Source organism: Cydia splendana, chromosome 24, assembly GCF_910591565.1.
Source record: "Cydia splendana chromosome 24, ilCydSple1.2, whole genome shotgun sequence".
Taxonomy (NCBI): Eukaryota; Metazoa; Arthropoda; class Insecta; order Lepidoptera; family Tortricidae; genus Cydia; species Cydia splendana.
Window position 1 is genome coordinate 67,961 of NC_085983.1, and position 16,299 is coordinate 84,259.

General features: G+C 56.5%; 1 long non-coding RNA gene across 1 annotated transcript in view; it reads right to left on the reverse strand.

Annotated features, from left to right (window-relative positions):
* Positions 1-12,411: 12,411 nt before the first annotated feature.
* Positions 12,412-16,299, reverse strand: part of LOC134802302 (uncharacterized) — a 51,520-nt gene continuing 47,632 nt past the window's right edge. Inside the window, exon 3 of the long non-coding RNA XR_010145834.1 lies at positions 12,412-13,229. This is a non-coding gene — a long non-coding RNA (uncharacterized LOC134802302). The remainder of the gene's footprint in view (positions 13,230-16,299) is intronic.

Below are 16,299 nucleotides of genomic sequence, written 5' to 3' on the forward strand. Positions count from 1 at the left end.
ATTCGGCTAAGATGGTGGGGCACTTGGTGGTATAACAGCGCCTCATTTATGCAATCCCAGGGGAGAGTGTTAAAGGCGTTGGCAATGTCTAATGACACTGCAAAGACGACCTCACCCTGGGACACTGCATCCTCCGCCAGTTTCTTTACCCGCAGGATCGCGTGGACTGTTGAGCGACCCCTGCGGAATCCGTACTGGCAATCAGCCAGGTCCGGCCCTTCCATCATTAAGTGCCTGATAAGACGGTTCGCAACAATCCGCTCAAAGAGCTTGCCCACCTCATCAAGCAACACGATGGGCCGGTAGGCCGACGGTGAATCCGCAGGACGACCTTCTTTCCTCAAGAGTACCAACCGACCAATTTTCCAGGAGTCAGGAAAGCGACCCTGCTCAAGACATGCGCTGAAAAATCGACGTAGCCTTGGCTCAAAGACCTCCATGGCTAAGACCCAGGCTCGACCTGGGATCCCGTCCAATCCGGGTGCTGTGTTTTTGGCCCGTAGTCTCAAAACCGCTGCTCCCAGCTCTCCCTCGGTGACAGGGGGCGCCTGCATTTCTCTTTCCCGCTGCCTCTCTGTTGCCCTAGGTGGAGCCATGGGCGGTGGACATTGCCGAGGTCTGTGCGGAAATAGAGCCGTAACTACGTCGTCCAGCAGCTGAGGTTGAAGACTCTGCGTCAGCGGGGGGGCCCAAGGCCGAAGCTTCTGCCTAACAAGCTTGTACGGCCTCCCCCACGGATCCCTATTCAGAGTCTCCAGAAACTCCTCTCGTGACCGGTCTATGGCTTGTGCAATGGCGGCTTTTAGTGCCGCTTTGGCCTCCTTATATTTCGTGTACAGGGCCACTTCTGTTTCTTCGTCTCTGTACTGTCGACTCCGTTGTCGCGTGTACTGGCGTCTCGTGAGCACGCACTCCTCGCGCAACTGCGCAAGATCTGGAGACCACCAGTACACGGAGCGTCGGGGAGAGAAGGCCTTGACTCGGGGCATGGCCGCGTCGCAGACTTCCGTCATGCAGTTGCGGAACCATTCAGCTTCCGCCTCGACATCAACCAACTCTTCCGGTTCTGTTGTCCATGTTTGTACCATGGCCGCCAACTCTAGGGCTTCTCGGTCGAGTTTTTTCAGTACCCAGCGTGGGTAGTTTTCGACCGGGTCATTCCGTCTTGGGAGAGAGAGCCTAGGGAGTGCAGAGACACCGAACCGGATGTAACGGTGATCTGACAGAGTCTCGACATCCACCAGGACCTCCCATCCCTGAACACGGCGTGCCAGTGCGGCGTTCGTAAACGTGATGTCTACAATAGAGCCACCCCCTTGGCGCACGCACGTGTTTGCCGTTCCTTTATTTGCTACTGCCAGGTTGGCGGCAATTGCCCACTCCAAAAGAGTACGTCCCCGTGGATCCGTCACTGGGGATCCCCACGCTGCATGTTTTGCGTTAAAATCGCCAGCCACGATGACCGGGGTGGGATGCAGCCGACCAACAAGAGCACCGACCTCAACAAGAAAGCTCTCAAATTCAGCCAGAGTTTTGTTTGGAGAGAAGTATACTCCGACTACCGCCAAATCCCCACAGACCGCTGCGACGCAGCCGTGACCTTTTATAACGCTCTTGAATGGATTGGAGCCGGCAGCGCTCCGCGTAGCTATGGCCACGGTTCCGTCCAGATCCCCGGCCCAGTCGATTCTGTCGGGGACTTTATAGGGCTCCGCTACTATCGCAATGTTGATCGACCACTGTGCCATGCTCTGGTGGAAGAGGTCCTGGGCCTTGGCATCGTGGTTGAGGTTCCCCTGTAAAAATTCGATGGTCGCCATTTAATCGACGGCCATATTTTGAACCGCCTCCGTCGCGACCTGTTCCATGGCGGGCCACTTGACCGGCTGCGAGGGGGCCTGGGGGCCATCAGCAGCTTTGGTCTTCCTACTTTTTCCGGCAGTTTTGGGCGCAGTGCACGCCTTGCTGCTTATTCTGTGCTCCGACGGCTTGCCGGCTGCCGCACACTCGGCACAGTGTGGCGCCGCAGTGCATTGTGCCGCTTTGTGACCCTCTTTGCCACACTGGAAACAGCTTTCAGATCGGTCCGTTTCCGCCTGACATTGCGCCCTTACATGCCCATTTCTAAAGCACCGGAAGCATCGTAAAGGCCTCTTCTCTAGCAGCTTCACTTGCGCAGAGACCCATCCTACCAGTAGGCGACCCCCAGCCACTATCTTCTTTGCAGCCGCTATGGGACATTGAACCCACACTGTTCCGAGCCCTGAGAAACCCTGGCGTATTTCTCCGGCCTTCACCATGTCAACGGTACATTCTCCAGTTCGTGTCACCGCCGCGACCACCTCTTCTGCGGACACCGACTCGTCCAAGCCAGTGACGCGAATGTCAACGGTTTTAGTTGGCCTAGACACCCGTACTTTCTCCGCGCCAATCTGCTGTTGGATCGCTTCAGCTAGTTTGTCAGCCTTTTCCCCGCTGGATGCTCCAGGGACCTCAAGAATGCACGCTCCGGTAGCCGCTCGCTGGAAGCGCAGTCCCCCAGGGATGTCCATGTCCGTTAGTTGGACCTTGGTCCTAGCCTCCGCAATCACATCTTTGTATGTGACGCCTTTTTTTGCAGCTTCCGGTTGTAGGGTAAGCACGACGGCTGCAGATCGTGGCGCTTTCAGCTTTGCGGCTTTTGCTTTTTCTGTTTGCTGCGGCGGAGCCACACGCTGTGCCGTCTTCCGCTTGTTTCCCTTGCTCGCAACCACATTCCAGCCCTCTTTCATAGTGGCGGGGGCAGGAGGCAGCGAGCGGGGTGTGGGGGACTCCTTTGCTGACTGGTTTGAAGTCCCACCTCCCTTCTTTTTAGCCGTTTTGTTGGCCTTTTTTGTAGCTCCAGGAGCTGGAGCAGACTGTGGCTTTTTGGTGGCATCTATCACTTTTTTCCCACTGGGGCCAGCAGTTACTCTCGCCGCAGAAGAAGCTGTGGATGTTGCAGCCTGCTTCTTATTGTCTGCTGCCAATGCCGGTCGCAATTGCTTAGCCGGCAGCAGACGACCCTCGGCTTCTAGTCCGTCCAGACGTGCGCTTACAATCGCTCCCACCTGGAGAGCCACTGCACGCGTTAATTCCTCGTCCAAGAGAGCGGGCGTCAGGTCGATCGACGGTTGGCTAATGCGCGACGGCAACTTTACCTTCGGGGCCGGCAGCGTATCCAACGTCATCGTGTCTGGCATGTCTGCGTCCTCGCTTGGTCCGGAGGGCAGAACCTCCCGCACAGGACTCTCCCTCCGCCTCCCTCGCTCTACTTCTGCCTTAAGTTGGGCCAGTTCCCCGCGGAGGCTGGCCATCTCTGCTTGCAGGCGACTATTCGCCGCCTGCAGTTGGCGAGTCTCGTCTGAGATCGAGCGCTCGCTTAAACTATCAAACGCTTTCGCGATAGTTTCTGCCGCCTGTTTAAGGGCCCGCACATAGGTTCCCTTCAGATTCTTTGATGATGAGGCCACGTTCTCGATTATCTTCACGTGGTCCGCCACCAACTTGGAGAGGTCTACCGCAGACTTCTCATTCACGTCTTCACAGACTGAGGGTGACTTGGAAAAACTTTCCCGCAGTCGTCTTGCCACTTTTGCCTGGCTTGCAATGTCCAACTCCGCCTCAATCTCGAGAGCCTCTCGTTTGGCCTCGTTGAGGGCTCTCTTTGCCGCTGCAAGACCAACGTATTGGCCTGTCGTAGGTGGGCGTCCCCTTGAGCGCTTGATCTTTTCCTCTTGACCTTCTGGCTCAGGGGAGCCCAATGCCTCTCAGTCATCTAACAGAGGCTCGTTTGCCCCTCCATTGGCTCTTTTTGCGCCAACATCGGCCCAAAATCTCCGCTTATTGGTCCCTGCAGAGGAGCTCGAGTTCGACCTCGACCTGACCGTTCTCAGAGTGCAGTCTGACTGGTCACTCTCGTCAGCACTTGCGAGCATATCTGCCACGCTTTCCGCCATTTTTTCAGCGCCGCTCTCCTTCAATTTCCGGCTGCGCTTTTCTACCTTTGTGCCCTTTATTTTGGGCTTCCCTTCTACGCTTTTAAATTTGATTTTTAAGTTTTTAGTTTCCATACAGTTCCCACGAGTATGGGGGATATAAGTGGTCCATCCAAGCGGTGCCCCCTGCACCTGGATAAGCCTTAGCGTATCCCGTTAGAGTGTCGGCCGGTACACTAACGGGGGAAGCACTAGCGACTGACTCCACTTCAGCCATGCATCCTCTCGCGGTGCTCCGCCGCTTAGGATTAGGAGTGATTTTTTATTGAGGTTTCCTTCCTCGCAGCCCAGCCGATTAAGGCAAGGCCCCCGGTGCTTGTCAGAAGCCGCAAAACATGACTACGACCCCGACACGAGCAACGGTTGGTCCGGCGTCGACTATATGTCGAATGCTCTTGGCACAGCGCCGCACCCGTCACAACCATTTCTGGAGCGACCCCCCTCATTTTGGACGGCCCAAAGACCTCCCAGTCCCCCCAGACCAATAAGTCGACAAAAGTCCTCAAAAGAGGTAAGACCCAAATTTGGCCTGGACAGCCCAAAAAGACCGCCAAACCCGTAGCAGCCTTGCCGGCCACCGCCACCTACTTGACCGAAAACGGTCCCTCTAAAGAGGTTTACCCACCCCCCCGGACTCATCCACAAGGACCTCTGCTGGAGAGAGAACCTGTGGAGAGACCCCCCCCCCCCCCACGACAGGACATTGGCAGCACCGGTAAGCAATAACTTGAAAAACCAAGAAATTACTTACCGTTGCCCCCGGGGCGCACCCTCCAGGTACCCTTCCCTTACCCCCAGATCACTCGGATCAAGAGGAATGAGAAGGGACCTGGCCCACTTGGAGGTTTCCTGTCCGTAGCGCCCCAACCTAACCTAACCTTTTTTTTTTTTTTTTTTTTACAGGGGAAATACACCCGGGTGGTTATGTGGGACTCCCACGAGAATCCGGTCTACCCACTAAAACCACCTGTTTGTCACCACGGTGCTGTAAGGCGAGGCCACGGGAACAATCTGTGTACACTACCATGGCCTCGCAGCGGCTGGCTGTTAAGCCCCATCTCCGGGAAATTGATTTCCCTACCGGCATTTGGGGCGTGATTTGGTTTTAGCACACCCTTCGCCTCGAGGACCTAGTTTCAATCGGATGGCTGTCGTCCCCTTGACTGCCACCCAAAGGTCTTCATTAAGGCGGCAGGCGGCGGTCATGGGCGACCCGCCTCCGCCTTGCTCTTTTGCGCCGCAGCGGGTGAGCATCTACATCCTCTTCTCGCGCGCGCTCCGCCGCTTCTTTTTGGGTCATGACCACCTCGCAGAAGGTGGTCATAGCTTTCCAGCATCGTTTGTTTTCTGTCATTGCCTTTACGACGGTCGGCAACGACAGATCAGCCCCAATTGTCGCAACTAAATTATTGCGCGGCGCTACCCAACTTGGGCAGTCCGCCAGCGTGTGCTGCGCTGTATCTTCTGCACTGTTGCAGTGGTGACACGCTGGCGTTGGCTCCCGTTTAGACTTCTCGCACAGGTACTTGCCAAAGCACCCATGGCCCGAGAGTACCTGTGCGAGATGGAAAGACACCACACCGTGCTGTCTACCGACCCATTCTTTAAGGACAGGCTGGATAGCTCCGGCTGTCCAGTGACCGGCGCATGGATTTCTTAGCCTCTCACCCCATTTTCGGAGAACGACAACGCGTGCATTCGTCCGCCAGCGCTTCACCTCTTCGAGCATAGGCTCCTGATCTCTGGCTCGAGATTCCGAAATCCGCCTATATATGGTCGCCAGTGCTTTTGCCTCCAGATCCCAGGGCGGGGTCCCGGCCAAGGCGCATGCCGCATCACTGGAGATGGTGCGATATCCTCTGATGGCCCTTATCGCCATGATCCTTTGAGGTCTTCGTAGACGTGTTTGGTTTTCGGCGCTAAGGGCATCTACCCAAATGGGTGCACCGTACAGGGCCATCGACCTCACTACCATCGTGTATAGACTGCGGCAGCCTACATTTGGCCCCCCCATGTTTGGTAGGAGTCGGCTAAGCGCACCGGCTGCTCCTAGAAGCCTAGGAGTTAGGCGCTTAAAGTGCTCCTTAAAGTTCCACCGGCTGTCGAGGACGAGTCCCAGATATTTCATCGTCGACCCAACGCCGATGGGAACTCCACTCACTACAAGCTGAGCGCCAGCTGGAGGTGCTTTTCTAGGTCCATGAAAGCAGATGGCCTCCGACTTATGAAGAGCAACCTCTAGACCCAACCTACGGATCCTTGTTACCACTTGAGCTACTCCCGCCGTAGCCCTTAGCGACGCCTCCCTGAACGTGCTAGCCTTCGCTGAAATGAGAGTGTCGTCGGCATAGCACGTCAGTTCAATCCCCGGAAGATTTCTGCCACGCAGCACCCAGTCATACCCAATATTCCACAGGAGTGGTCCCAGTACCGACCCCTGCGGAACACCGCATGACATGATTTTCAGACCCCATCCGTTATCATTTGGCACCGGGTACTTGACAGCCCTCTCTGATAAGTACGCCTCGATAATGTTGCGCAAATACCTCGGCACCGCATGGTATCTGAGTGCTTCCTTAATGCACCCCCAAGGCAGAGTGTTAAATGCGTTCGATATGTCCAACGACACTGCGAGGACCACCCCGCCTTGGGACACTGCCTCCTCTCTCAGGGAACTCTGGCGATCGCGTCAATTGTGGATCGGCAGTGACGAAAGCCGAACTGATTTTGGCTAAGATTTGGCCCCACATTTTCGAGGTGCTTGAGGAGGCGAAGCGAGATGATACGCTCGAAAAGTTTACTCACCTCGTCGAGTAAGACGATCGGTCGATAAGCCGATGATGAGTCGGCCGGACGTCCCATCTTTTGAATAAGGACCAGTTTCCCTGTTTTCCACATCCGTGGAAACCGACCCTGTTCGAAACATGCGCTGAAGAGTGCTCTCACCCGGGGTCCAAGAGGACCTATTGCTAGCACCCAAGCACGGCCTGGTATGCCATCGGGGCCTGGCGCTTTATTTTTATTTATCCGGAGCACAGCGGCACCAAGTTCGCCCTCAGTGACCTCTGGTACGTCGGTATCATCTGCACCTGCATCAATCGGCGCCATTGGGGGTGGTATGAACTCCGGTGTATCCGGGAAGAGAGTGTTTACCACCCGCTGCAAGAGTTGGGGCTGAAGAGTCTGTGTCAGCGGGGGTGTCCATGGTCGGAGTTTACTCCTCACCATCTTATATGGTCTCCCCCAAGGATCGTTATTGAGACTCTCCAGCATCTCCTTCTCAGCCCGGTCTTTAGCTCGACCAATAGCCGTCTTAAGAGAGACAGCTAGCTCTCTGTAAGTTGCATAGAGCTGTGCCTCCTCGTTAGCATCTCGCCGTTGCCGCCTGCGACTCCTTGTGTACTGGCGTCGCGCTGCGATACACGATTCTCGCAGTTGTGCCAATTCTGCGGACCACCAATACACTTGGCGTTTTGGAAGAAAGGGCCCCGCTCGTGGCATGGCAGCATCACAGGTGTCAGTCATGGCATCCCTTAGCCATGAGGCTTCAACTTCGACGTCCAAAGAACCTTCGGGTGCCGGCAGCCAGGCCTTAACGAGGGCCGCCTCCTCCAGCACTTCACGGTCCAGTCGTTTTAGCGCCCATCGAGGGTTGTTCCCCCTTGGAAGACTTCTAGGGCTTATCGACACGGTCGTGGGTGTGGAAATATTGAACCTAATGTAGCGATGGTCCGAAAGGGTCTCTACATCCTCCAAACATTTCCAGTCGTTAACACGCCGTGCCAGAGGAGCGCTCGCAAACGTAACGTCGACAATTGAGCCCCCCTGTTGCCGCACACATGTGTTCACGGTCCCCCGATTTATCACAGCCAGTCCGTACGCAACAGCCCATTCCTCCAGGCACTGCCCAAAAGGATCTGTTACCCGAGAACCCCACTCCCTGGACTTTGCATTTAAATCTCCGGCAAATAGAACAGGTGTCGGGTGCAGCTGTCTGACTATGGCACCCACTTCCACGAGGAACTGCTCAAAATTCGCTAGACTATCGTTGGGCGAGAAGTAGGCACCAACAACAGCAATCTTCTCATATGTTGCCGCCACAAAACCGTGACCCCTTACGACGCCTTGAAAAGGTGGGGAGCTAGTTGCGCTCCGCGACACCAGGGCCACAGTACTGTCTAGGTCCCCGACCCATTCTGCTCTGGCAGGAACAGTGTATGGCTCCGCTATCACTGCTATATTTATTAACCACTGCGCCATACTCTGGAACAGAAGGTCCTGAGCCCTGGCGCAGTGATTAAGATTCGCCTGCAGAACTTGGATGGCCATATTTAACTGGCGTCCATTTCTGAAACCCCCTGAGTCTCGTCCACAGTAGTAGTGGATGGGTGGACAGGCTGCGAGGAGACCCGGGAGCCATCGCCAGCCTTTGTCTTCGTTCTCTTGGGTGGAGCAGAACAGCTCTTGCTCCCTACCCTATGACCCGCCTCTTTGCCCAACGTTGCACAGACATTGCAATGCGGCGCCGCCGAGCATTCTTTCGCCTTGTGTCCCGCCTGGCCGCAACGGTAGCACAGTTGGGACCTATCTATGTCAGAAGGACATTTTGCCCTCACGTGTCCCGGCTCCAAGCACCGGTAACATCTTTGGGCACGCGCTTCCAGCAGCTTGACATGCGCCGACACCCATCCAACCAGTAGTCTTCCCTTTCCAGCCACCTTTTTAGCTGCAGCGATAGGACAGCGAACCCATACCGAACCTAGGCTCCAGGGATCCGATTTTATGTCGCCCACTTTGACCTCCTGGATCGCACAGTCACCGGCTTGCACAATCGCCGCAGCGATGTCCTCTGATGTCACCGAGTCATCTAGGCCAGATACGCGCAATTCGACACATTTTGTAGGCCGAGACACTCTGACTTCCTCAGGACTGAACAGCTGGCTAAGTTTCTCAGCCAATTTATCTGCTTTTGGACCGCTGGCGGCCCCCGGTACCTCCAGTAGTCGCGCGCCGGTAGCTGCAACTTTGAACCGAACAGATTGAATGTCCAGTTCAGACAAGTCAACCTGTGTTTTGGCCGCTGCAATCACACTTTTATAAGTGATGCCCTTCTCTTCGGCCTCAGGCTGCAAGGACAAGACCACAGCAGTAGAGCGGGGTGGGCGCAGTTTGCTGGCCTCTTGCTTTTGTGACCGTGGTGACGTAGCTGCTCCAATTGCTGCGAGCTTTCCCTTCTGCTGCGGTCCCCTTCCCGCCTTCTTTTTCTTGCCTCCTTTAGCCGCTATGTTCCACGCTTTATCCGTGGCTATAGGGGCTGAAGGCAAAGCCCTAGGAGCAGGTTTGGCGGCACCGCGAACCGCGGCGGCTTCGACTGCTGCAAGGGTCGTCTTCTTCTTGTTCCTCTTCTTCCCTTTCTGGGGCTCCTCTGTGAGATTTGGAGGACCTCGCCGTACCTTTGGATTGGGTTTGGGAGCGGGTTCGGACTCCTGGCTGTGAGGAGCCTGGTGCCTCCGGTCAGCAGCCAACGGGGGCCGCATTGGTTGGGCCGGCAGTAGCCTACCCTCCAGCTCCAAAGCTCCTAACCTCGCGTCTAGCATTAGCCCCATCTGCGCCGTCATGGAGCGCATCATTTCTTCCGTGTTGGGGAACCCTGCAGTATCCTTGCGGGAGCTGCCGGATGGCTGCAGATGTTCTGTGGGCAGAGGTGGGGCTGGGGACGGCCTCTTAAATTGGTCCCGGAAATCTGCTCTCAGCTGTGTCATCTCAGCTTTTAATTCAGTCAGTTGTGCGCGCAGGCTATCATTTTGGGCCTGCAGATGCCTCGTCTCCTCTGAAGTAGTGCGCTCTAAAAGGCACTCGAATGTTTCTTTAATAGACACTGCCGCGTCCTTCAGTGCCTTTACAAACGTGCCTTTTAGATTGCCGGAATTTTTGGCAACCAATGTTATTGCGTCCAGGCTTGTCTGCACGCGCTGGGAGAGCGCAGCCGCAGAGAGGACATCCTGCGCACAGGGCGAGACGGAGCCAGCCAGCCTTGGGCCGCTTGTCTGACTGCGAATTAAAAATGGCAGCTGTATGCCAGCCACTTCTTCTTCTGCCCTCAATCTCATCTCTTCTCTTTTGGCGCGGTTGTACTCTTCTTTGGCTTTGGTGAGACCAACGTACTGTCCCGTGGTTGGGGGCCGACCGCGACCTCGCTTTGAAGCCGACTGAGACCGCTTTTCAGTGGTCTCGTCTGAGTCTGACCCCAAGCCGCCGCGACCGCGCTTCCGCCAGAACCTCCTCCTCCTTTCGGTGTCACTTAGTGAATAACAGCTCATGTCCGAGTCAGACTCGGCACCATCACCATGCTTGTTATCGGGAGCTGGCTCCGAGCGGATACTGAGCATGCTCCCTGTATCGGATTCAATGTCCACACCTTTATCGCCCACGTGAGCTTCCGCCTCTTTCCTCTTTGTGCTACTAGACGGAGCTGGAGTTTGGGACTCATCGCAGCGAGAGAGATTCACCCTTAAGTCCGGAAGCGATCTCCGACTCCCCGGTCGACTCTGTGATTCTTCTCTAGTTAAGGCTTCCGGTACCTCGCTCTTTGAGGGAGACACTGTCCTTGCCGACACCACCGTGGTCTCCTTGGATTCTTTGGAGGTCTTAGGGCCCGGTCTGCCCTTGCCAACGAACCGACCCTTACAGTCCCTCTCTGGCGATCCTCCACCCCTCAGTCTTAGAGTGCCCAGCTCTGAGCACTCTTCCGTATTCGAGTCTAGGTCGTTGGTGTTGGAGTGCGACATCAGGTCACAGTCCTTCACCTCCAGATCAACTAAATCCTTATTCCACGTAGCATCAATGTCCATATTCGTTACGCCAAGGTTGTGTTCACGGAGACCGGCAACCTGCCGGCCTACGAGGCGATTGTTGCCCACCCCTGCATACGGAGGGCAGCCGGTCACCGAAGTGAGCGGACGGGATTCCTCCTTTTGGAGACCCGCCAGGGGATTATTTTCACAATCAACCTTCATTTTACTTTACCAATGCTCCACATCGTCGTCTCTTTTTTCGGGGGTGAGCTCCCCCGCACGCTTGGCACTGGACTCCCTCCAGCCATGCATCCCATCGGCACGATCTGCTCACCTTGGGATTGGGGATTTATTATAGTGGTTTTCTCCACGCAGCGCTACTCTCAATGAGCAGCGCCCCCGGCCCGCTACGTGCAGGTTACGGGTTGCCCGACAGGGGGCCGAAACCCATCCAGCAGCCACATGACTGTGACCGCCAGGCCTGCCGCGCCGCGAGCCTTGAAGGCTCGCCATCCCACACCGCCAAATCGGCCGCTGGCCCTAACCGGGGCCCCGACAACAGACGGTGCAATCGCACCACCTCCACGACAGCTGCATTCCCTGACACTTCAGATTAGCTGAAGCATGTCGGGAGCAGTCAACCATAATGACACGGCACCAAAGCCAACGCAGGAGATGACTCAACTGCCATGACCACACTGACTGGTAGTTCGCAGAGGGAGAATGGCGAACGCGCAACTGAGCGGCTATCCTCCCCCTCCCAGGGTGCACCACGAGGAGGTCTACCAATCCCGCACCCCAACCTTTTTTTTTTTTTTTTTTTTTTTTTTTATACAGGGGAAATGCATTACGCATACCACCCGGGCGCGGGGACACCCGGGTGGTTATGTGGGACTCCCACGAGAATCCGGTCTACCCACTAAAACCCCTGTCTGTCGCCTCGGTGCCTTAGGGCGGAGTTACGGGCACGCGGCGTCACTCATCCACAACTCCGCCAGCAACAGTCCATCAGGACCCATCACAAGTAAAACCTCCATTAAGTGCGTATCCGAACGAACACTTCTCACGCCTCCTACCCGAGGACCTCTTTCCTATGGATGTCAGACGCCCCCGTATCTGACACCCGGAGGTCTATGCTAAGGTGGCAAGCGTCTGTCGTGCACAGCACGCCTGCGTCTCATTCTACGTCGGCGCATAGGGTCAGCCTCGGCCTGAATCTCCCGCTCGCGCTCCGCCGCCTCTTTCCCGGCCATGACGTATTCTGAGAATTCTAGCATTGTCTGCCACACCTCTTCGCCGGAGAGCATAGCTTGCACTACGGCCGGCAGCGACAAATCTTGCCCAGTACGGGCAATTACTTCCTCTCTTTCTACAGCCCAGACCGGGCACTCCGCCAACGTGTGCTGGGCGGAGTCTTCATGTGCTCCGCACTCATGACATCCCGGGGTCGGCTCCCTTTTGGCTTGTTGGTGCAGGTACTTGCCAAAGCAGCCATGCCCTGACAGCAACTGCGTGAGCCTGAATGTTAGGACCCCAAAATCCCTTCCAATCCATTCGTGAAGACTAGGTTGGATAGCTTCAATGGCCCGCACCCCAACCTAACCTTTTTTTTTTTTTTTTTTTAGGGTGGAAAATGCATTCCGCATACCACCCGGGTGCGGGGGGTGACCCGAGTGGTTATGTGGGACTCCCGTCTAGGCTAATGAGGCCCACGGTATACCCACTAAAAACCCCCCATATACCGCCTCGCCGCACTATTGGTGGGGTTACAGGAACGCTTGCGTACTCATCCGCGACCCCACCGGCGGCAGCCGCCCACGAGCGGCTCCTTCGCAAATGCCCGAAGGCCCTTCACGCTAGGCGCGCCATGATGGTTCGACGCGCCTTCCTCCTCCGCCTCCGTTCTGCACTGTAGCGGACCCCCCCGAGCCCGCCACAAGGAAGCCATGGGCGCCAGAAAGTTCTCCGGCGCCCGGCGACAGATCAGGTCTATGGTTCTGTCGCAAAACCACAATTCGGCTGCAGAGGACAGGGAGAACGGCACATCGTAACACCGACACTCCTCTTCCTCTGCAGCCCCACCAACGCCGCTACAGCGGAACGGCACCGCCAAGTTCGCAGGGGATAGGGCGACTGGCGATCGTAATACCATCACGCCTCTTCCCCTGCGATCCCACCTCGGCCGCCGAGGATAGGGAGAACGGCTCACCGCAATACCGACACTCCTCTTCCTCGACGGTCCACCTCCAACGCGTCACAAGCGGGCTTAACAAGCCCACTTGGAGCGTCCTCCTCGGGCCAGCCCGACCCTCAAACAGGCCGGCCCTGGTTGCCTCTTCGCTTCACCGTGGGTGACCAAGCCACGGTTACTAAGCCCCTCCACCACGACAAGGTGAGCAACCCGCGGGGGGACCCCAACCTTTTTTTTTTTTTTTTTTTTTTTTTTTATACAGGGGAAATGCATTACGCATACCACCCGGGCGCGGGGACACCCGGGTGGTTATGTGGGACTCCCACGAGAATCCGGTCTACCCACTAAAACCCCTGTCTGTCGCCTCGGTGCCTTAGGGCGGAGTTACGGGCACGCGGCGTCACTCATCCACAACTCCGCCAGCAACAGTCCATCAGGACCCATCACAAGTAAAACCTCCATTAAGTGCGTATCCGAACACTTCTCACGCCTCCTACCCGAGGACCTCTTTCCTATGGATGTCAGACGCCCCCGTATCTGACACCCGGAGGTCTATGCTAAGGTGGCAAGCGTCTGTCGTGCACAGCACGCCTGCGTCTCATTCTACGTCGGCGCATAGGGTCAGCCTCGGCCTGAATCTCCCGCTCGCGCTCCGCCGCCTCTTTCCCGGCCATGACGTATTCTGAGAATTCTAGCATTGTCTGCCACACCTCTTCGCCGGAGAGCATAGCTTGCACTACGGCCGGCAGCGACAAATCTTGCCCAGTACGGGCAATTACTTCCTCTCTTTCTACAGCCCAGACCGGGCACTCCGCCAACGTGTGCTGGGCGGAGTCTTCATGTGCTCCGCACTCATGACATCCCGGGGTCGGCTCCCTTTTGGCTTGTTGGTGCAGGTACTTGCCAAAGCAGCCATGCCCTGACAGCAACTGCGTGAGCCTGAATGTTAGGACCCCAAAATCCCTTCCAATCCATTCGTGAAGACTAGGTTGGATAGCTTCAATGGTGCGGATGCCCGCCCTAGGCCGAACCAGCCGCAGCTGCCACTCATCAACCGCCTCCTGCTGCAGCTCAACACGCCGCTTCTTCAATTCCTCCGGAGCCAGCACCTCACCCCGGTCCCGCACCTCCCCGCGCCACAGGTATAGGGTCGCGAGGACCTTCGCGTCCAAGTCCCAAGGCAGAGAGCAGGCTAGAACGCACGCGGCCTCCGTGCTTATCGTACGGTATCCTCTTATAACCCTTACAGCTATTGCTCTCTGCGGTCGGCGTAACCGAGCGATATTCTGTCTATTAAGAGCATTTGCCCAAACTGGGGCACCATAGAGTGCCATCGATCGCACCACGCCCATGTAGAGGCGGCGGCATGAAGCCTTGGGCCCTCCCAGGTTTGGCAGTATACGCCCAAGGGCAGATGCAGCGCGCAACAACTTGGGTGCCAGGCGCTCAAAATGCGCACAGAAATTCCACTTGCTGTCAAGCACGACACCAAGGTAGAGCAGTGATGGCATGACGGCAATCGGGACTCCTCCCACCACTATAGCCACCCCAGCTGGGGGAGCTTTCCGTGGACCATAGAAACATATGGCTTCGGACTTCGCTAGAGCCACCTCGAGGCCCAGACTTCTGATCTTGCCCACGCAATGGGCAACTGCCGCTGTAGCTAATATGGCTGCATCACGGTAATTGGGACCCTTGGCCGTCACAAGCGTATCATCGGCGTAGCAGATGACGTTGACTCCACGCAAGTTTTCCCCCCTTAGAACCCAGTTGTAGCCTATATTCCACAAGAGTGGACCCAAGACCGACCCCTGCGGGACCCCACAGGACATTGCCCTCTCCCCCCATACCTGCTGCCCAGGCCAGGTGACGAACCTCTCACTGAGATAAGCTTCAATGATGCGGAACAAGTGAAGGGGTACTTGATGGTATCGCAACGATTCCTTTATTGTGTTCCAGGGCAGGGTGTTGAAAGCATTAGCGATGTCCAATGACACCGCCAAGACGACATTTCCCTGCGTCACAGCCTCGTGTGCCATTGATTTGACCCGTAGAATTGCATCGACAGTTGACCGGTTCCTGCGGAACCCAAATTGGCAGTCGGCCAAGTCCGGCCCCTCTCTTTCCATGTGCTTGATGAGGCGTGCAGCGATTATTCGCTCAAAGAGCTTGCCCACCTCATCCAGCAAAACTATCGGCCGGTAACCAGACGGAGAGTCCATCGGTCGTCCCTCCTTTCTGAGCAGCACTAACTTCCCAGACTTCCACTCCTTCGGGAAGCAACCCTGTTCCAGGCAAGCGGTCAAAAGACGCAGCAGCCTCGGTTCCAACGCTTCCATAGCCAAGACCCATGCACGGCCCGGAATGCCGTCAGGCCCTGGGGCCGTGTTCTTGCCACGCAGCCGGTAAACCGCCACGGCCAGCTCTTCGGGAAGAACAGGTGGAACGATATCCTCCTCTCTTAGCCCCACCGTTGGCGGTGCCATGATAGGCGGCTGGTGAGGTCCCCTTAATAGCCCAGCAACTACGCGCGTTACAAGCTCCGGCTGAAGTGTTTGAGTCAGCGGAGGCGCCCAGGGGCGCAACTTGTTCCGGATGAGTTTGTAGGGTCTTCCCCACGGATCATTATTTAAGGTCTCCAGGAATTCAGCACGACTCGCCTCAATTGCATGTCCGATAGCCACAGAAAACTCCTGTTTGGACGTCTTGTAGGCCTCATATAAACGGCGTTCCTCGTTTTCATCTCGCTGCCTGCGCCTTCTTTGACGCATATACCGACGCCGTGCAGCTACACAGGAGCTGCGTATTTGCGCGAGCTCGGATGTCCACCAGTACACGCATCGTCTATGCGGTAGAGACTTGGCCCGAGGCATCGCCACATCACAAATTCGCACCATGGCCTCCCGGATTTGGGACGCTTCGGACTCTACCACCACAGCTTCATCTGGGACAGGCAGCCACGTCTCTACGATCGCTGCCTCTTTCAAAAGTTCCCGGTCAAGTTTGGTGAACGCCCACCTGGGGCCAGTCCTGACTGGGCCATTCAGCCTTGCGTTGTTTGAGATGAGTGGGTCAATATCAAACCGAATGTACCGGTGATCTGACAGCGTCTCCACTCCCACCATGACCTCCCAGCCCTGAATACGGCGCGCCAGGGAGGCACTCGAAAATGTAATGTCCACGATAGATCCACCCTGTTGCCGCACGCACGTATTTTCTGAACCCCGGTTAATGACCACCAAGCCAGTGGCGACCGCCCACTCCTCCAGAGTTGCGCCTTTCGGATTCGTTGCTGGAC